The sequence below is a fragment of the Lepisosteus platostomus genome, chromosome 10 (genome assembly GCF_059453375.1).
Source record: "Lepisosteus platostomus isolate fLepPlt1 chromosome 10, fLepPlt1.hap1, whole genome shotgun sequence".
Taxonomy (NCBI): Eukaryota; Metazoa; Chordata; class Actinopteri; order Semionotiformes; family Lepisosteidae; genus Lepisosteus; species Lepisosteus platostomus.
Window position 1 is genome coordinate 27,642,833 of NC_142620.1, and position 21,705 is coordinate 27,664,537.

The following is a 21,705-nucleotide window of genomic DNA, read 5'->3' on the forward strand; positions in this document are numbered from 1 at the left end:
GCGTTTATTTCGGGCTGAAAAACACGTTTTGAAAAGTGTTCTGTTCCTGCCCTATAACTTACATGTTGGTGACCAAAGTTGCCAAAACGTGTTTATTTGTGCTTAAAAACACGTTTTGACAACTTCTGCACACTGGGGTTAAAGGCTGACTCAGTGGGCTCTTCTGAGCCAGTCAGTTACACTGTGATTCAAAGGGTTGAGAAAACGCGTTTATTTCGGGCTGAAAAACACGTTTTGAAAAGTGTTCTGTTCCTGCCCTATAACTTACATGTTGGTGACCAAAGTTGCCAAAACGTGTTTATTTGTGCTTAAAAACACGTTTTGACAACTTCTGCACACTGGGGTTAAGGGCTGACTCAGTGGGCTCTTCTGAGCCAGTCAGTTACACTGTGATTCCAAGGGTTGAGAAAACGCGTTTATTTCGGGCTGAAAAACACGTTTTGAAATGTGTTCTGTTCCTGCCCTATAACTTACATGTTGGTGACCAAAGTTGCCAAAACGTGTTTATTTGTGCTGAAAAACACGTTTTGACAACTTCTGCACACTGGGGTTAATTGCTGACTCAGTGGGCTCTTCTGAGCCAGTCAGTTACACTGTGATTCCAAGAGTTGAGAAAACGCATTTATTTCGGGCTGAAAAACACGTTTTGAAAAGTGTTCTGTTCCTGCCCTATAACTTACATGTTGTTGACCAAAGTTGCCAAAACGTGTTTATTTGTGCTGAAAAACACGTTTTGACAACTTCTGCACACTGGGGTTGAGGGCTTACTCATTGGGCTCTTCTGAGCCAGTCAGTTACACTGTGATTCCAGGAGTTGAGAAAACGCGTTTATTTCGGGCTGAAAAACACGTTTTGAAAAGTGTTCTGTTCCTGCCCTATAACTTACATGTTGTTGACCAAAGTTGCCAAAACGTGTTTATTTGTGCTGAAAAACACGTTTTGACAACTTCTGCACACTGGGGTTAAGGGCTGACTCAGTGGGCTCTTCTGAGCCAGTCAGTTACACTGTGATTCCAGGAGTTGAGAAAACGCGTTTATTTCGGGCTGAAAAACACGTTTTGAAAAGTGTTCTGTTCCTGCCCTATAACTTACATGTTGTTGACCAAAGTTGCCAAAACGTGTTTATTTGTGCTGAAAAACACGTTTTGACAACTTCTGCACACTGGGGTTAAGGGGTGACTCAGTGGGCTCTTCTGAGCCAGTCAGTTACACTGTGATTCCAAGGGTTGAGAAAACGCGTTTATTTCGGGCTGAAAAACACGTTTTGAAAAGTGTTCTGTTCCTGCCCTATAACTTACATGTTGGTGACCAAAGTTGCCAAAACGTGTTTATTTGTGCTGAAAAACACGTTTTGACAACTTCTGCACACTGGGGTTAAGGGCTGACTCAGTGGGCTCTTCTGAGCCAGTCAGTTACACTGTGATTCCAAGGGTTGAGAAAACGCGTTTATTTCGGGCTGAAAAACACGTTTTGAAAAGTGTTCTGTTCCTGCCCTATAACTTACATGTTGTTGACCAAAGTTGCCAAAACGTGTTTATTTGTGCTGAAAAACACGTTTTGACAACTCCTGCACACTGGGGTTAAGGGCTGACTCAGTGGGCTCTTCTGAGCCAGTCAGTTACACTGTGATTCCAAGAGTTGAGAAAACGCGTTTATTTCGGGCTGAAAAACACGTTTTGAAAAGTGTTCTGTTCCTGCCCTATAACTTACATGTTGTTGACCAAAGTTGCCAAAACGTGTTTATTTGTGCTGAAAAACACGTTTTGACAACTTCTGCACACTGGGGTTAAGGGCTGACTCAGTGGGCTCTTCTGAGCCAGTCAGTTACACTGTGATTCCAGGAGTTGAGAAAACGCGTTTATTTCGGGCTGAAAAACACGTTTTGAAAAGTGTTCTGTTCCTGCCCTATAACTTACATGTTGTTGACCAAAGTTGCCAAAACGTGTTTATTTGTGCTGAAAAACACGTTTTGACAACTTCTGCACACTGGGGTTAAGGGCTGACTCAGTGGGCTCTTCTGAGCCAGTCAGTTACACTGTGATTCCAGGAGTTGAGAAAACGCGTTTATTTCGGGCTGAAAAACACGTTTTGAAAAGTGTTCTGTTCCTGCCCTATAACTTACATGTTGGTGACCAAAGTTGCCAAAACGTGTTTATTTGTGCTGAAAAACACGTTTTGACAACTTCTGCACACTGGGGTTAAGGGCTGAATCAGTGGGCTCTTCTGAGCCAGTCAGTTACACTGTGATTCCAAGAGTTGAGAAAACGCGTTTATTTCGGGCTGAAAAACACGTTTTGAAAAGTGTTCTGTTCCTGCCCTATAACTTACATGTTGGTGACCAAAGTTGCCAAAACGTGTTTATTTGTGCTGAAAAACACGTTTTGACAACTTCTGCACACTGGAGTTAAGGGCTGACTCAGTGGGCTCTTCTGAGCCAGTCAGTTACACTGTGATTCCAAGGGTTGAGAAAACGCGTTTATTTCGGGCTGAAAAACACGTTTTGAAAAGTGTTCTGTTCCTGCCCTATAACTTACATGTTGTTGACCAAAGTTGCCAAAACGTGTTTATTTGTGCTGAAAAACACGTTTTGACAACTTCTGCACACTGGGGTTAAGGGCTGGCTCAGTGGGCTCTTCTGAGCCAGTCAGTTACACTGTGATTCCAAGAGTTGAGAAAACGCGTTTATTTCGGGCTGAAAAACACGTTTTGAAAAGTGTTCTGTTCCTGCCCTATAACTTACATGTTGTTGACCAAAGTTGCCAAAACGTGTTTATTTGTGCTGAAAAACACGTTTTGACAACTTCTGCACACTGGGGTTAAGGGCTGACTCAGTGGGCTCTTCTGAGCCAGTCAGTTACACTGTGATTCCAAGGGTTGAGAAAACGCGTTTATTTCGGGCTGAAAAACACGTTTTGAAAAGTGTTCTGTTCCTGCCCTATAACTTACATGTTGTTGACCAAAGTTGCCAAAACGTGTTTATTTGTGCTGAAAAACACGTTTTGACAACTTCTGCACACTGGGGTTAAGGGCTGACTCAGTGGGCTCTTCTGAGCCAGTCAGTTACACTGTGATTCCAGGAGTTGAGAAAACGCGTTTATTTCGGGCTGAAAAACACGTTTTGAAAAGTGTTCTGTTCCTGCCCTATAACTTACATGTTGGTGACCAAAGTTGCCAAAACGTGTTTATTTGTGCTGAAAAACACGTTTTGACAACTTCTGCACACTGGGGTTAAGGGCTGAATCAGTGGGCTCTTCTGAGCCAGTCAGTTACACTGTGATTCCAAGGGTTGAGAAAACGCGTTTATTTCGGGCTGAAAAACACGTTTTGAAAAGTGTTCTGTTCCTGCCCTATAACTTACATGTTGGTGACCAAAGTTGCCAAAACGTGTTTATTTGTGCTTAAAAACACGTTTTGACAACTTCTGCACACTGGGGTTAAAGGCTGACTCAGTGGGCTCTTCTGAGCCAGTCAGTTACACTGTGATTCAAAGGGTTGAGAAAACGCGTTTATTTCGGGCTGAAAAACACGTTTTGAAAAGTGTTCTGTTCCTGCCCTATAACTTACATGTTGGTGACCAAAGTTGCCAAAACGTGTTTATTTGTGCTGAAAAACACGTTTTGACAACTTCTGCACACTGGGGTTGAGGGCTTACTCATTGGGCTCTTCTGAGCCAGTCAGTTACACTGTGATTCCAAGGGTTGAGAAAACGCGTTTATTTCGGGCTGAAAAACACGTTTTGAAAAGTGTTCTGTTCCTGCCCTATAACTTACATGTTGTTGACCAAAGTTGCCAAAACGTGTTTATTTGTGCTGAAAAACACGTTTTGACAACTTCTGCACACTGGGGTTAAGGGCTGACTCAGTGGGCTCTTCTGAGCCAGTCAGTTACACTGTGATTCCAGGAGTTGAGAAAACGCGTTTATTTCGGGCTGAAAAACACGTTTTGAAAAGTGTTCTGTTCCTGCCCTATAACTTACATGTTGTTGACCAAAGTTGCCAAAACGTGTTTATTTGTGCTGAAAAACACGTTTTGACAACTTCTGCACACTGGGGTTAAGGGCTGACTCAGTGGGCTCTTCTGAGCCAGTCAGTCACACTGTGATTCCAGGAGTTGAGAAAACGCGTTTATTTCGGGCTGAAAAACACGTTTTGAAAAGTGTTCTGTTCCTGCCCTATAACTTACATGTTGTTGACCAAAGTTGCCAAAACGTGTTTATTTGTGCTGAAAAACACGTTTTGACAACTTCTGCACACTGGGGTTAAGGGCTGACTCAGTGGGCTCTTCTGAGCCAGTCAGTTACACTGTGATTCCAGGAGTTGAGAAAACGCGTTTATTTCGGGCTGAAAAACACGTTTTGAAAAGTGTTCTGTTCCTGCACTATAACTTACATATTGGTGACCAAAGTTGCCAAAACGTGTTTATTTGTGCTTAAAAACACGTTTTGACAACTTCTGCACACTGGGGTTAATGGCTGACTCAGTGGGCTCTTCTGAGCCAGTCAGTTACACTGTGATTCCAAGGGTTGAGAAAACGCGTTTATTTCGGGCTGAAAAACACGTTTTGAAAAGTGTTCTGTTCCTGCCCTATAACTTACATGTTGGTGACCAAAGTTGCCAAAACGTGTTTATTTGTGCTGAAAAACACGTTTTGACAACTTCTGCACACTGGGGTTAAGGGCTGACTCAGTGGGCTCTTCTGAGCCAGTCAGTTACACTGTGATTCCAAGGGTTGAGAAAACGCGTTTATTTCGGTCTGAAAAACACGTTTTGAAAAGTGTTCTGTTCCTGCCCTATAACTTACATGTTGTTGACCAAAGTTGCCAAAACGTGTTTATTTGTGCTGAAAAACACGTTTTGACAACTCCTGCACACTGGGGTTAAGGGCTGACTCAGTGGGCTCTTCTGAGCCAGTCAGTTACACTGTGATTCCAAGAGTTGAGAAAACGCGTTTATTTCGGGCTGAAAAACACGTTTTGAAAAGTGTTCTGTTCCTGCCCTATAACTTACATGTTGTTGACCAAAGTTGCCAAAACGTGTTTATTTGTGCTGAAAAACACGTTTTGACAACTTCTGCACACTGGGGTTAAGGGCTGACTCAGTGGGCTCTTCTGAGCCAGTCAGTTACACTGTGATTCCAGGAGTTGAGAAAACGCGTTTATTTCGGGCTGAAAAACACGTTTTGAAAAGTGTTCTGTTCCTGCCCTATAACTTACATGTTGGTGACCAAAGTTGCCAAAACGTGTTTATTTGTGCTGAAAAACACGTTTTGACAACTTCTGCACACTGGGGTTAAGGGCTGAATCAGTGGGCTCTTCTGAGCCAGTCAGTTACACTGTGATTCCAAGGGTTGAGAAAACGCGTTTATTTCGGGCTGAAAAACACGTTTTGAAAAGTGTTCTGTTCCTGCCCTATAACTTACATGTTGGTGACCAAAGTTGCCAAAACGTGTTTATTTGTGCTTAAAAACACGTTTTGACAACTTCTGCACACTGGGGTTAAAGGCTGACTCAGTGGGCTCTTCTGAGCCAGTCAGTTACACTGTGATTCAAAGGGTTGAGAAAACGCGTTTATTTCGGGCTGAAAAACACGTTTTGAAAAGTGTTCTGTTCCTGCCCTATAACTTACATGTTGGTGACCAAAGTTGCCAAAACGTGTTTATTTGTGCTGAAAAACACGTTTTGACAACTTCTGCACACTGGGGTTGAGGGCTTACTCATTGGGCTCTTCTGAGCCAGTCAGTTACACTGTGATTCCAAGGGTTGAGAAAACGCGTTTATTTCGGGCTGAAAAACACGTTTTGAAAAGTGTTCTGTTCCTGCCCTATAACTTACATGTTGTTGACCAAAGTTGCCAAAACGTGTTTATTTGTGCTGAAAAACACGTTTTGACAACTTCTGCACACTGGGGTTAAGGGCTGACTCAGTGGGCTCTTCTGAGCCAGTCAGTTACACTGTGATTCCAGGAGTTGAGAAAACGCGTTTATTTCGGGCTGAAAAACACGTTTTGAAAAGTGTTCTGTTCCTGCCCTATAACTTACATGTTGTTGACCAAAGTTGCCAAAACGTGTTTATTTGTGCTGAAAAACACGTTTTGACAACTTCTGCACACTGGGGTTAAGGGCTGACTCAGTGGGCTCTTCTGAGCCAGTCAGTTACACTGTGATTCCAGGAGTTGAGAAAACGCGTTTATTTCGGGCTGAAAAACACGTTTTGAAAAGTGTTCTGTTCCTGCCCTATAACTTACATGTTGGTGACCAAAGTTGCCAAAACGTGTTTATTTGTGCTGAAAAACACGTTTTGACAACTTCTGCACACTGGGGTTAAGGGCTGAATCAGTGGGCTCTTCTGAGCCAGTCAGTTACACTGTGATTCCAAGAGTTGAGAAAACGCGTTTATTTCGGGCTGAAAAACACGTTTTGAAAAGTGTTCTGTTCCTGCCCTATAACTTACATGTTGGTGACCAAAGTTGCCAAAACGTGTTTATTTGTGCTGAAAAACACGTTTTGACAACTTCTGCACACTGGAGTTAAGGGCTGACTCAGTGGGCTCTTCTGAGCCAGTCAGTTACACTGTGATTCCAAGGGTTGAGAAAACGCGTTTATTTCGGGCTGAAAAACACGTTTTGAAAAGTGTTCTGTTCCTGCCCTATAACTTACATGTTGTTGACCAAAGTTGCCAAAACGTGTTTATTTGTGCTGAAAAACACGTTTTGACAACTTCTGCACACTGGGGTTAAGGGCTGGCTCAGTGGGCTCTTCTGAGCCAGTCAGTTACACTGTGATTCCAAGAGTTGAGAAAACGCGTTTATTTCGGGCTGAAAAACACGTTTTGAAAAGTGTTCTGTTCCTGCCCTATAACTTACATGTTGTTGACCAAAGTTGCCAAAACGTGTTTATTTGTGCTGAAAAACACGTTTTGACAACTTCTGCACACTGGGGTTAAGGGCTGACTCAGTGGGCTCTTCTGAGCCAGTCAGTTACACTGTGATTCCAAGGGTTGAGAAAACGCGTTTATTTCGGGCTGAAAAACACGTTTTGAAAAGTGTTCTGTTCCTGCCCTATAACTTACATGTTGTTGACCAAAGTTGCCAAAACGTGTTTATTTGTGCTGAAAAACACGTTTTGACAACTTCTGCACACTGGGGTTAAGGGCTGACTCAGTGGGCTCTTCTGAGCCAGTCAGTTACACTGTGATTCCAGGAGTTGAGAAAACGCGTTTATTTCGGGCTGAAAAACACGTTTTGAAAAGTGTTCTGTTCCTGCCCTATAACTTACATGTTGGTGACCAAAGTTGCCAAAACGTGTTTATTTGTGCTGAAAAACACGTTTTGACAACTTCTGCACACTGGGGTTAAGGGCTGAATCAGTGGGCTCTTCTGAGCCAGTCAGTTACACTGTGATTCCAAGAGTTGAGAAAACGCGTTTATTTCGGGCTGAAAAACACGTTTTGAAAAGTGTTCTGTTCCTGCCCTATAACTTACATGTTGGTGACCAAAGTTGCCAAAACGTGTTTATTTGTGCTGAAAAACACGTTTTGACAACTTCTGCACACTGGAGTTAAGGGCTGACTCAGTGGGCTCTTCTGAGCCAGTCAGTTACACTGTGATTCCAAGGGTTGAGAAAACGCGTTTATTTCGGGCTGAAAAACACGTTTTGAAAAGTGTTCTGTTCCTGCCCTATAACTTACATGTTGGTGACCAAAGTTGCCAAAACGTGTTTATTTGTGCTGAAAAACACGTTTTGACAACTTCTGCACACTGGAGTTAAGGGCTGACTCAGTGGGCTCTTCTGAGCCAGTCAGTTACACTGTGATTCCAAGGGTTGAGAAAACGCGTTTATTTCGGGCTGAAAAACACGTTTTGAAAAGTGTTCTGTTCCTGCCCTATAACTTACATGTTGTTGACCAAAGTTGCCAAAACGTGTTTATTTGTGCTGAAAAACACGTTTTGACAACTTCTGCACACTGGGGTTAAGGGCTGGCTCAGTGGGCTCTTCTGAGCCAGTCAGTTACACTGTGATTCCAAGAGTTGAGAAAACGCGTTTATTTCGGGCTGAAAAACACGTTTTGAAAAGTGTTCTGTTCCTGCCCTATAACTTACATGTTGTTGACCAAAGTTGCCAAAACGTGTTTATTTGTGCTGAAAAACACGTTTTGACAACTTCTGCACACTGGGGTTAAGGGCTGACTCAGTGGGCTCTTCTGAGCCAGTCAGTTACACTGTGATTCCAAGGGTTGAGAAAACGCGTTTATTTCGGGCTGAAAAACACGTTTTGAAAAGTGTTCTGTTCCTGCCCTATAACTTACATGTTGTTGACCAAAGTTGCCAAAACGTGTTTATTTGTGCTGAAAAACACGTTTTGACAACTTCTGCACACTGGGGTTAAGGGCTGACTCAGTGGGCTCTTCTGAGCCAGTCAGTTACACTGTGATTCCAGGAGTTGAGAAAACGCGTTTATTTCGGGCTGAAAAACACGTTTTGAAAAGTGTTCTGTTCCTGCCCTATAACTTACATGTTGGTGACCAAAGTTGCCAAAACGTGTTTATTTGTGCTGAAAAACACGTTTTGACAACTTCTGCACACTGGGGTTAAGGGCTGAATCAGTGGGCTCTTCTGAGCCAGTCAGTTACACTGTGATTCCAAGAGTTGAGAAAACGCGTTTATTTCGGGCTGAAAAACACGTTTTGAAAAGTGTTCTGTTCCTGCCCTATAACTTACATGTTGGTGACCAAAGTTGCCAAAACGTGTTTATTTGTGCTGAAAAACACGTTTTGACAACTTCTGCACACTGGAGTTAAGGGCTGACTCAGTGGGCTCTTCTGAGCCAGTCAGTTACACTGTGATTCCAAGGGTTGAGAAAACGCGTTTATTTCGGGCTGAAAAACACGTTTTGAAAAGTGTTCTGTTCCTGCCCTATAACTTACATGTTGTTGACCAAAGTTGCCAAAACGTGTTTATTTGTGCTGAAAAACACGTTTTGACAACTTCTGCACACTGGGGTTAAGGGCTGGCTCAGTGGGCTCTTCTGAGCCAGTCAGTTACACTGTGATTCCAAGAGTTGAGAAAACGCGTTTATTTCGGGCTGAAAAACACGTTTTGAAAAGTGTTCTGTTCCTGCCCTATAACTTACATGTTGTTGACCAAAGTTGCCAAAACGTGTTTATTTGTGCTGAAAAACACGTTTTGACAACTTCTGCACACTGGGGTTAAGGGCTGACTCAGTGGGCTCTTCTGAGCCAGTCAGTTACACTGTGATTCCAAGGGTTGAGAAAACGCGTTTATTTCGGGCTGAAAAACACGTTTTGAAAAGTGTTCTGTTCCTGCCCTATAACTTACATGTTGTTGACCAAAGTTGCCAAAACGTGTTTATTTGTGCTGAAAAACACGTTTTGACAACTTCTGCACACTGGGGTTAAGGGCTGACTCAGTGGGCTCTTCTGAGCCAGTCAGTTACACTGTGATTCCAGGAGTTGAGAAAACGCGTTTATTTCGGGCTGAAAAACACGTTTTGAAAAGTGTTCTGTTCCTGCCCTATAACTTACATGTTGGTGACCAAAGTTGCCAAAACGTGTTTATTTGTGCTGAAAAACACGTTTTGACAACTTCTGCACACTGGGGTTAAGGGCTGAATCAGTGGGCTCTTCTGAGCCAGTCAGTTACACTGTGATTCCAAGGGTTGAGAAAACGCGTTTATTTCGGGCTGAAAAACACGTTTTGAAAAGTGTTCTGTTCCTGCCCTATAACTTACATGTTGGTGACCAAAGTTGCCAAAACGTGTTTATTTGTGCTTAAAAACACGTTTTGACAACTTCTGCACACTGGGGTTAAAGGCTGACTCAGTGGGCTCTTCTGAGCCAGTCAGTTACACTGTGATTCAAAGGGTTGAGAAAACGCGTTTATTTCGGGCTGAAAAACACGTTTTGAAAAGTGTTCTGTTCCTGCCCTATAACTTACATGTTGGTGACCAAAGTTGCCAAAACGTGTTTATTTGTGCTGAAAAACACGTTTTGACAACTTCTGCACACTGGGGTTGAGGGCTTACTCATTGGGCTCTTCTGAGCCAGTCAGTTACACTGTGATTCCAAGGGTTGAGAAAACGCGTTTATTTCGGGCTGAAAAACACGTTTTGAAAAGTGTTCTGTTCCTGCCCTATAACTTACATGTTGTTGACCAAAGTTGCCAAAACGTGTTTATTTGTGCTGAAAAACACGTTTTGACAACTTCTGCACACTGGGGTTAAGGGCTGACTCAGTGGGCTCTTCTGAGCCAGTCAGTTACACTGTGATTCCAGGAGTTGAGAAAACGCGTTTATTTCGGGCTGAAAAACACGTTTTGAAAAGTGTTCTGTTCCTGCCCTATAACTTACATGTTGTTGACCAAAGTTGCCAAAACGTGTTTATTTGTGCTGAAAAACACGTTTTGACAACTTCTGCACACTGGGGTTAAGGGCTGACTCAGTGGGCTCTTCTGAGCCAGTCAGTCACACTGTGATTCCAGGAGTTGAGAAAACGCGTTTATTTCGGGCTGAAAAACACGTTTTGAAAAGTGTTCTGTTCCTGCCCTATAACTTACATGTTGGTGACCAAAGTTGCCAAAACGTGTTTATTTGTGCTGAAAAACACGTTTTGACAACTTCTGCACACTGGGGTTAAGGGCTGACTCAGTGGGCTCTTCTGAGCCAGTCAGTTACACTGTGATTCCAGGAGTTGAGAAAACGCGTTTATTTCGGGCTGAAAAACACGTTTTGAAAAGTGTTCTGTTCCTGCACTATAACTTACATATTGGTGACCAAAGTTGCCAAAACGTGTTTATTTGTGCTTAAAAACACGTTTTGACAACTTCTGCACACTGGGGTTAATGGCTGACTCAGTGGGCTCTTCTGAGCCAGTCAGTTACACTGTGATTCCAAGGGTTGAGAAAACGCGTTTATTTCGGGCTGAAAAACACGTTTTGAAAAGTGTTCTGTTCCTGCCCTATAACTTACATGTTGGTGACCAAAGTTGCCAAAACGTGTTTATTTGTGCTGAAAAACACGTTTTGACAACTTCTGCACACTGGGGTTAAGGGCTGACTCAGTGGGCTCTTCTGAGCCAGTCAGTTACACTGTGATTCCAAGGGTTGAGAAAACGCGTTTATTTCGGTCTGAAAAACACGTTTTGAAAAGTGTTCTGTTCCTGCCCTATAACTTACATGTTGTTGACCAAAGTTGCCAAAACGTGTTTATTTGTGCTGAAAAACACGTTTTGACAACTCCTGCACACTGGGGTTAAGGGCTGACTCAGTGGGCTCTTCTGAGCCAGTCAGTTACACTGTGATTCCAAGAGTTGAGAAAACGCGTTTATTTCGGGCTGAAAAACACGTTTTGAAAAGTGTTCTGTTCCTGCCCTATAACTTACATGTTGTTGACCAAAGTTGCCAAAACGTGTTTATTTGTGCTGAAAAACACGTTTTGACAACTTCTGCACACTGGGGTTAAGGGCTGACTCAGTGGGCTCTTCTGAGCCAGTCAGTTACACTGTGATTCCAGGAGTTGAGAAAACGCGTTTATTTCGGGCTGAAAAACACGTTTTGAAAAGTGTTCTGTTCCTGCCCTATAACTTACATGTTGGTGACCAAAGTTGCCAAAACGTGTTTATTTGTGCTGAAAAACACGTTTTGACAACTTCTGCACACTGGGGTTAAGGGCTGAATCAGTGGGCTCTTCTGAGCCAGTCAGTTACACTGTGATTCCAAGGGTTGAGAAAACGCGTTTATTTCGGGCTGAAAAACACGTTTTGAAAAGTGTTCTGTTCCTGCCCTATAACTTACATGTTGGTGACCAAAGTTGCCAAAACGTGTTTATTTGTGCTTAAAAACACGTTTTGACAACTTCTGCACACTGGGGTTAAAGGCTGACTCAGTGGGCTCTTCTGAGCCAGTCAGTTACACTGTGATTCAAAGGGTTGAGAAAACGCGTTTATTTCGGGCTGAAAAACACGTTTTGAAAAGTGTTCTGTTCCTGCCCTATAACTTACATGTTGGTGACCAAAGTTGCCAAAACGTGTTTATTTGTGCTGAAAAACACGTTTTGACAACTTCTGCACACTGGGGTTGAGGGCTTACTCATTGGGCTCTTCTGAGCCAGTCAGTTACACTGTGATTCCAAGGGTTGAGAAAACGCGTTTATTTCGGGCTGAAAAACACGTTTTGAAAAGTGTTCTGTTCCTGCCCTATAACTTACATGTTGTTGACCAAAGTTGCCAAAACGTGTTTATTTGTGCTGAAAAACACGTTTTGACAACTTCTGCACACTGGGGTTAAGGGCTGACTCAGTGGGCTCTTCTGAGCCAGTCAGTTACACTGTGATTCCAGGAGTTGAGAAAACGCGTTTATTTCGGGCTGAAAAACACGTTTTGAAAAGTGTTCTGTTCCTGCCCTATAACTTACATGTTGTTGACCAAAGTTGCCAAAACGTGTTTATTTGTGCTGAAAAACACGTTTTGACAACTTCTGCACACTGGGGTTAAGGGCTGACTCAGTGGGCTCTTCTGAGCCAGTCAGTCACACTGTGATTCCAGGAGTTGAGAAAACGCGTTTATTTCGGGCTGAAAAACACGTTTTGAAAAGTGTTCTGTTCCTGCCCTATAACTTACATGTTGTTGACCAAAGTTGCCAAAACGTGTTTATTTGTGCTGAAAAACACGTTTTGACAACTTCTGCACACTGGGGTTAAGGGCTGACTCAGTGGGCTCTTCTGAGCCAGTCAGTTACACTGTGATTCCAGGAGTTGAGAAAACGCGTTTATTTCGGGCTGAAAAACACGTTTTGAAAAGTGTTCTGTTCCTGCACTATAACTTACATATTGGTGACCAAAGTTGCCAAAACGTGTTTATTTGTGCTTAAAAACACGTTTTGACAACTTCTGCACACTGGGGTTAATGGCTGACTCAGTGGGCTCTTCTGAGCCAGTCAGTTACACTGTGATTCCAAGGGTTGAGAAAACGCGTTTATTTCGGGCTGAAAAACACGTTTTGAAAAGTGTTCTGTTCCTGCCCTATAACTTACATGTTGGTGACCAAAGTTGCCAAAACGTGTTTATTTGTGCTGAAAAACACGTTTTGACAACTTCTGCACACTGGGGTTAAGGGCTGACTCAGTGGGCTCTTCTGAGCCAGTCAGTTACACTGTGATTCCAAGGGTTGAGAAAACGCGTTTATTTCGGTCTGAAAAACACGTTTTGAAAAGTGTTCTGTTCCTGCCCTATAACTTACATGTTGTTGACCAAAGTTGCCAAAACGTGTTTATTTGTGCTGAAAAACACGTTTTGACAACTCCTGCACACTGGGGTTAAGGGCTGACTCAGTGGGCTCTTCTGAGCCAGTCAGTTACACTGTGATTCCAAGAGTTGAGAAAACGCGTTTATATCGGGCTGAAAAACACGTTTTGAAAAGCGTTCTGTTCCTGCCCTATAACTTACATGTTGTTGACCAAAGTTGCCAAAACGTGTTTATTTGTGCTGAAAAACACGTTTTGACAACTTCTGCACACTGGGGTTAAGGGCTGACTCAGTGGGCTCTTCTGAGCCAGTCAGTTACACTGTGATTCCAGGAGTTGAGAAAACGCGTTTATTTCGGGCTGAAAAACACGTTTTGAAAAGTGTTCTGTTCCTGCCCTATAACTTACATGTTGGTGACCAAAGTTGCCAAAACGTGTTTATTTGTGCTGAAAAACACGTTTTGACAACTTCTGCACACTGGGGTTAAGGGCTGAATCAGTGGGCTCTTCTGAGCCAGTCAGTTACACTGTGGTTCCAAGAGTTGAGAAAACGCGTTTATTTCGGGCTGAAAAACACGTTTTGAAAAGTGTTCTGTTCCTGCCCTATAACTTACATGTTGTTGACCAAAGTTGCCAAAACGTGTTTATTTGTGCTGAAAAACACGTTTTGACAACTTCTGCACACTGGGGTTAAGGGCTGACTCAGTGGGCTCTTCTGAGCCAGTCAGTTACACTGTGATTCCAAGGGTTGAGAAAACGCGTTTATTTCGGGCTGAAAAACACGTTTTGAAAAGTGTTCTGTTCCTGCCCTATAACTTACATGTTGGTGACCAAAGTTGCCAAAACGTGTTTATTTGTGCTTAAAAACACGTTTTGACAACTTCTGCACACTGGGGTTAAGGGCTGACTCAGTGGGCTCTTCTGAGCCAGTCAGTTACACTGTGATTCAAAGGGTTGAGAAAACGCGTTTATTTCGGGCTGAAAAACACGTTTTGAAAAGTGTTCTGTTCCTGCCCTATAACTTACATGTTGTTGACCAAAGTTGCCAAAACGTGTTTATTTGTGCTGAAAAACACGTTTTGACAACTTCTGCACACTGGGGTTAAGGGCTGAATCAGTGGGCTCTTCTGAGCCAGTCAGTTACACTGTGGTTCCAAGAGTTGAGAAAACGCGTTTATTTCGGGCTGAAAAACACGTTTTGAAAAGTGTTCTGTTCCTGCCCTATAACTTACATGTTGTTGACCAAAGTTGCCAAAACGTGTTTATTTGTGCTGAAAAACACGTTTTGACAACTTCTGCACAGTGGGGTTAAGGGCTGACTCAGTGGGCTCTTCTGAGCCAGTCAGTTACACTGTGATTCCAAGGGTTGAGAAAACGCGTTTATTTCGGGCTGAAAAACACGTTTTGAAAAGTGTTCTGTTCCTGCCCTATAACTTACATGTTGGTGACCAAAGTTGCCAAAACGTGTTTATTTGTGCTTAAAAACACGTTTTGACAACTTCTGCACACTGGGGTTAAGGGCTGACTCAGTGGGCTCTTCTGAGCCAGTCAGTTACACTGTGATTCAAAGGGTTGAGAAAACGCGTTTATTTCGGGCTGAAAAACACGTTTTGAAAAGTGTTCTGTTCCTGCCCTATAACTTACATGTTGTTGACCAAAGTTGCCAAAACGTGTTTATTTGGGCTGAAAAACACGTTTTGACAACTTCTGCACACTGGGGTTAAGGGCTGACTCAGTGGGCTCTTCTGAGCCAGTCAGTTACACTGTGATTCCAGGAGTTGAGAAAACGCGTTTATTTCGGGCTGAAAAACACGTTTTGAAAAGTGTTCTGTTCCTGCCCTATAACTTACATGTTGGTGACCAAAGTTGCCAAAACGTGTTTATTTGTGCTGAAAAACACGTTTTGACAACTTCTGCACACTGGGGTTAAGGGCTGACTCAGTGGGCTCTTCTGAACCAGTCAGTTACACTGTGATTCCAAGAGTTGAGAAAACGCGTTTATTTCGGGCTGAAAAACACGTTTTGAAAAGTGTTCTGTTCCTGCCCTATAACTTACATGTTGTTGACCAAAGTTGCCAAAACGTGTTTATTTGTGCTGAAAAACACGTTTTGACAACTTCTGCACACTGGGGTTAAGGGCTGACTCATTGGGCTCTTCTGAGCCAGTCAGTTACACTGTGATTCCAAGGGTTGAGAAAACGCGTTTATATCGGGCTGAAAAACACGTTTTGAAAAGTGTTCTGTTCCTGCCCTATAAGTTACATGTTGTTGACCAAAGTTGCCAAAACGTGTTTATTTGTGCTGAAAAACACGTTTTGACAACTTCTGCACACTGGGGTTAAGGGCTGACTCAGTGGGCTCTTCTGAACCAGTCAGTTACACTGTGATTCCAAGAGTTGAGAAAACGCGTTTATTTCGGGCTGAAAAACACGTTTTGAAAAGTGTTCTGCTCCTGCCCTATAACTTACATGTTGTTGACCAAAGTTGCCAAAACGTGTTTATTTGTGCTGAAAAACACGTTTTGACAACTTCTGCACACTGGGGTTAAGGGCTGACTCATTGGGCTCTTCTGAGCCAGTCAGTTACACTGTGATTCCAAGGGTTGAGAAAACGCGTTTATATCGGGCTGAAAAACACGTTTTGAAAAGTGTTCTGTTCCTGCCCTATAAGTTACATGTTGTTGACCAAAGTTGCCAAAACGTGTTTATTTGTGCTGAAAAACACGTTTTGACAACATCTGCACACTGGGGTTAAGGGCTGACTCAGTGGGCTCTTCTGAGCCAGTCAGTTACACTGTGATTCCAGGAGTTGAGAAAACGCGTTTATTTCGGGCTGAAAAACACGTTTTGAAAAGTGTTCTGTTCCTGCCCTATAACTTACATGTTGTTGACCAAAGTTGCCAAAACGTGTTTATTTGTGCTGAAAAACACGTTTTGACAACTTCTGCACACTGGGGTTAAGGGCTGACTCAGTGGGCTCTTCTGAGCCAGTCAGTTACACTGTGATTCCAGGAGTTGAGAAAACGCGTTTATTTCGGGCTGAAAAACACGTTTTGAAAAGTGTTCTGTTCCTGCCCTATAACTTACATGTTGTTGACCAAAGTTGCCAAAACGTGTTTATTTGTGCTGAAAAACACGTTTTGACAACTTCTGCACACTGGGGTTAAGGGCTGACTCAGTGGGCTCTTCTGAGCCAGTCAGTTACACTGTGATTCCAAGGGTTGAGAAAACGCGTTTATTTCGGGCTGAAAAACACGTTTTGAAAAGTGTTCTGTTCCTGCCCTATAACTTACATGTTGGTGACCAAAGTTGCCAAAACGTGTTTATTTGTGCTGAAAAACACGTTTTGACAACTTCTGCACACTGGGGTTAAGGGCTGACTCAGTGGGCTCTTCTGAGCCAGTCAGTTACACTGTGATTCCAAGGGTTGAGAAAACGCGTTTATTTCGGGCTGAAAAACACGTTTTGAAAAGTGTTCTGTTCCTGCCCTATAACTTACATGTTGTTGACCAAAGTTGCCAAAACGTGTTTATTTGTGCTGAAAAACACGTTTTGACAACTCCTGCACACTGGGGTTAAGGGCTGACTCAGTGGGCTCTTCTGAGCCAGTCAGTTACACTGTGATTCCAAGAGTTGAGAAAACGCGTTTATTTCGGGCTGAAAAACACGTTTTGAAAAGTGTTCTGTTCCTGCCCTATAACTTACATGTTGTTGACCAAAGTTGCCAAAACGTGTTTATTTGTGCTGAAAAACACGTTTTGACAACTTCTGCACACTGGGGTTAAGGGCTGACTCAGTGGGCTCTTCTGAGCCAGTCAGTTACACTGTGATTCCAGGAGTTGAGAAAACGCGTTTATTTCGGGCTGAAAAACACGTTTTGAAAAGTGTTCTGTTCCTGCCCTATAACTTACATGTTGGTGACCAAAGTTGCCAAAACGTGTTTATTTGTGCTGAAAAACACGTTTTGACAACTTCTGCACACTGGGGTTAAGGGCTGAATCAGTGGGCTCTTCTGAGCCAGTCAGTTACACTGTGATTCCAAGAGTTGAGAAAACGCGTTTATTTCGGGCTGAAAAACACGTTTTGAAAAGTGTTCTGTTCCTGCCCTATAACTTACATGTTGCTGACCAAAGTTGCCAAAACGTGTTTATTTGTGCTGAAAAACACGTTTTGACAACTTCTGCACACTGGGGTTAAGGGCTGACTCAGTGGGCTCTTCTGAGCCAGTCAGTTACACTGTGATTCCAGGAGTTGAGAAAACGCGTTTATTTCGGGCTGAAAAACACGTTTTGAAAAGTGTTCTGTTCCTGCCCTATAACTTACATGTTGGTGACCAAAGTTGCCAAAACGTGTTTATTTGTGCTGAAAAACACGTTTTGACAACTTCTGCACACTGGGGTTAAGGGCTGAATCAGTGGGCTCTTCTGAGCCAGTCAGTTACACTGTGATTCCAAGAGTTGAGAAAACGCGTTTATTTCGGGCTGAAAAACACGTTTTGAAAAGTGTTCTGTTCCTGCCCTATAACTTACATGTTGTTGACCAAAGTTGCCAAAACGTGTTTATTTGTGCTGAAAAACACGTTTTGACAACTTCTGCACACTGGGGTTAAGGGCTGACTCATTGGGCTCTTCTGAGCCAGTCAGTTACACTGTGATTCCAAGGGTTGAGAAAACGCGTTTATATCGGGCTGAAAAACACGTTTTGAAAAGTGTTCTGTTCCTGCCCTATAAGTTACATGTTGTTGACCAAAGTTGCCAAAACGTGTTTATTTGTGCTGAAAAACACGTTTTGACAACTTCTGCACACTGGGGTTAAGGGCTGACTCAGTGGGCTCTTCTGAGCCAGTCAGTTACACTGTGATTCCAGGAGTTGAGAAAACGCGTTTATTTCGGGCTGAAAAACACGTTTTGAAAAGTGTTCTGTTCCTGCCCTATAACTTACATGTTGGTGACCAAAGTTGCCAAAACGTGTTTATTTGTGCTTAAAAACACGTTTTGACAGCTTCTGCACACTGGGGTTAAGGGCTGACTCAGTGGGCTCTTCTGAGCCAGTCAGTTACACTGTGATTCCAAGGGTTGAGAAAACGCGTTTTTTTCGGGCTGAAAAACACGTTTTGAAAAGTGTTCTGTTCCTGCCCAATAACTTACATGTTGGTGACCAAAGTTGCCAAAACGTGTTTATTTGTGCTGAAAAACACGTTTTGACAACTTCTGCACACTGGAGTTAAGGGCTGACTCAGTGGGCTCTTCTGAGCCAGTCAGTTACACTGTGATTCCAAGGGTTGAGAAAACGCGTTTATTTCGGGCTGAAAAACACGTTTTGAAAAGTGTTCTGTTCCTGCCCTATAACTTACATGTTGTTGACCAAAGTTGCCAAAACGTGTTTATTTGTGCTGAAAAACACGTTTTGACAACTTCTGCACACTGGGGTTAAGGGCTGGCTCAGTGGGCTCTTCTGAGCCAGTCAGTTACACTGTGATTCCAAGAGTTGAGAAAACGCGTTTATTTCGGGCTGAAAAACACGTTTTGAAAAGTGTTCTGTTCCTGCCCTATAACTTACATGTTGTTGACCAAAGTTGCCAAAACGTGTTTATTTGTGCTGAAAAACACGTTTTGACAACTTCTGCACACTGGGGTTAAGGGCTGACTCAGTGGGCTCTTCTGAGCCAGTCAGTTACACTGTGATTCCAAGGGTTGAGAAAACGCGTTTATTTCGGGCTGAAAAACACGTTTTGAAAAGTGTTCTGTTCCTGCCCTATAACTTACATGTTGTTGACCAAAGTTGCCAAAACGTGTTTATTTGTGCTGAAAAACACGTTTTGACAACTTCTGCACACTGGGGTTAAGGGCTGACTCAGTGGGCTCTTCTGAGCCAGTCAGTTACACTGTGATTCCAGGAGTTGAGAAAACGCGTTTATTTCGGGCTGAAAAACACGTTTTGAAAAGTGTTCTGTTCCTGCCCTATAACTTACATGTTGGTGACCAAAGTTGCCAAAACGTGTTTATTTGTGCTGAAAAACACGTTTTGACAACTTCTGCACACTGGGGTTAAGGGCTGAATCAGTGGGCTCTTCTGAGCCAGTCAGTTACACTGTGATTCCAAGGGTTGAGAAAACGCGTTTATTTCGGGCTGAAAAACACGTTTTGAAAAGTGTTCTGTTCCTGCCCTATAACTTACATGTTGGTGACCAAAGTTGCCAAAACGTGTTTATTTGTGCTTAAAAACACGTTTTGACAACTTCTGCACACTGGGGTTAAAGGCTGACTCAGTGGGCTCTTCTGAGCCAGTCAGTTACACTGTGATTCAAAGGGTTGAGAAAACGCGTTTATTTCGGGCTGAAAAACACGTTTTGAAAAGTGTTCTGTTCCTGCCCTATAACTTACATGTTGGTGACCAAAGTTGCCAAAACGTGTTTATTTGTGCTGAAAAACACGTTTTGACAACTTCTGCACACTGGGGTTGAGGGCTTACTCATTGGGCTCTTCTGAGCCAGTCAGTTACACTGTGATTCCAAGGGTTGAGAAAACGCGTTTATTTCGGGCTGAAAAACACGTTTTGAAAAGTGTTCTGTTCCTGCCCTATAACTTACATGTTGTTGACCAAAGTTGCCAAAACGTGTTTATTTGTGCTGAAAAACACGTTTTGACAACTTCTGCACACTGGGGTTAAGGGCTGACTCAGTGGGCTCTTCTGAGCCAGTCAGTTACACTGTGATTCCAGGAGTTGAGAAAACGCGTTTATTTCGGGCTGAAAAACACGTTTTGAAAAGTGTTCTGTTCCTGCCCTATAACTTACATGTTGTTGACCAAAGTTGCCAAAACGTGTTTATTTGTGCTGAAAAACACGTTTTGACAACTTCTGCACACTGGGGTTAAGGGCTGACTCAGTGGGCTCTTCTGAGCCAGTCAGTCACACTGTGATTCCAGGAGTTGAGAAATTGCGTTTATTTCGGGCTGAAAAACACGTTTTGAAAAGTGTTCTGTTCCTGCCCTATAACTTACATGTTGTTGACCAAAGTTGCCAAAACGTGTTTATTTGTGCTGAAAAACACGTTTTGACAACTTCTGCACACTGGGGTTAAGGGCTGACTCAGTGGGCTCTTCTGAGCCAGTCAGTTACACTGTGATTCCAGGAGTTGAGAAAACGCGTTTATTTCGGGCTGAAAAACACGTTTTGAAAAGTGTTCTGTTCCTGCCCTATAACTTACATATTGGTGACCAAAGTTGCCAAAACGTGTTTATTTGTGCTTAAAAACACGTTTTGACAACTTCTGCACACTGGGGTTAATGGCTGACTCAGTGGGCTCTTCTGAGCCAGTCAGTTACACTGTGATTCCAAGGGTTGAGAAAACGCGTTTATTTCGGGCTGAAAAACACGTTTTGAAAAGTGTTCTGTTCCTGCCCTATAACTTACATGTTGGTGACCAAAGTTGCCAAAACGTGTTTATTTGTGCTGAAAAACACGTTTTGACAACTTCTGCACACTGGGGTTAAGGGCTGACTCAGTGGGCTCTTCTGAGCCAGTCAGTTACACTGTGATTCCAAGGGTTGAGAAAACGCGTTTATTTCGGTCTGAAAAACACGTTTTGAAAAGTGTTCTGTTCCTGCCCTATAACTTACATGTTGTTGACCAAAGTTGCCAAAACGTGTTTATTTGTGCTGAAAAACACGTTTTGACAACTCCTGCACACTGGGGTTAAGGGCTGACTCAGTGGGCTCTTCTGAGCCAGTCAGTTACACTGTGATTCCAAGAGTTGAGAAAACGCGTTTATTTCGGGCTGAAAAACACGTTTTGAAAAGTGTTCTGTTCCTGCCCTATAACTTACATGTTGTTGACCAAAGTTGCCAAAACGTGTTTATTTGTGCTGAAAAACACGTTTTGACAACTTCTGCACACTGGGGTTAAGGGCTGACTCAGTGGGCTCTTCTGAGCCAGTCAGTTACACTGTGATTCCAGGAGTTGAGAAAACGCGTTTATTTCGGGCTGAAAAACACGTTTTGAAAAGTGTTCTGTTCCTGCCCTATAACTTACATGTTGTTGACCAAAGTTGCCAAAACGTGTTTATTTGTGCTGAAAAACACGTTTTGACAACTTCTGCACACTGGGGTTAAGGGCTGAATCAGTGGGCTCTTCTGAGCCAGTCAGTTACACTGTGGTTCCAAGAGTTGAGAAAACGCGTTTATTTCGGGCTGAAAAACACGTTTTGAAAAGTGTTCTGTTCCTGCCCTATAACTTACATGTTGGTGACCAAAGTTGCCAAAACGTGTTTATTTGTGCTTAAAAACACGTTTTGACAACTTCTGCACACTGGGGTTAAGGGCTGACTCAGTGGGCTCTTCTGAGCCAGTCAGTTACACTGTGATTCAAAGGGTTGAGAAAACGCGTTTATTTCGGGCTGAAAAACACGTTTTGAAAAGTGTTCTGTTCCTGCCCTATAACTTACATGTTGTTGACCA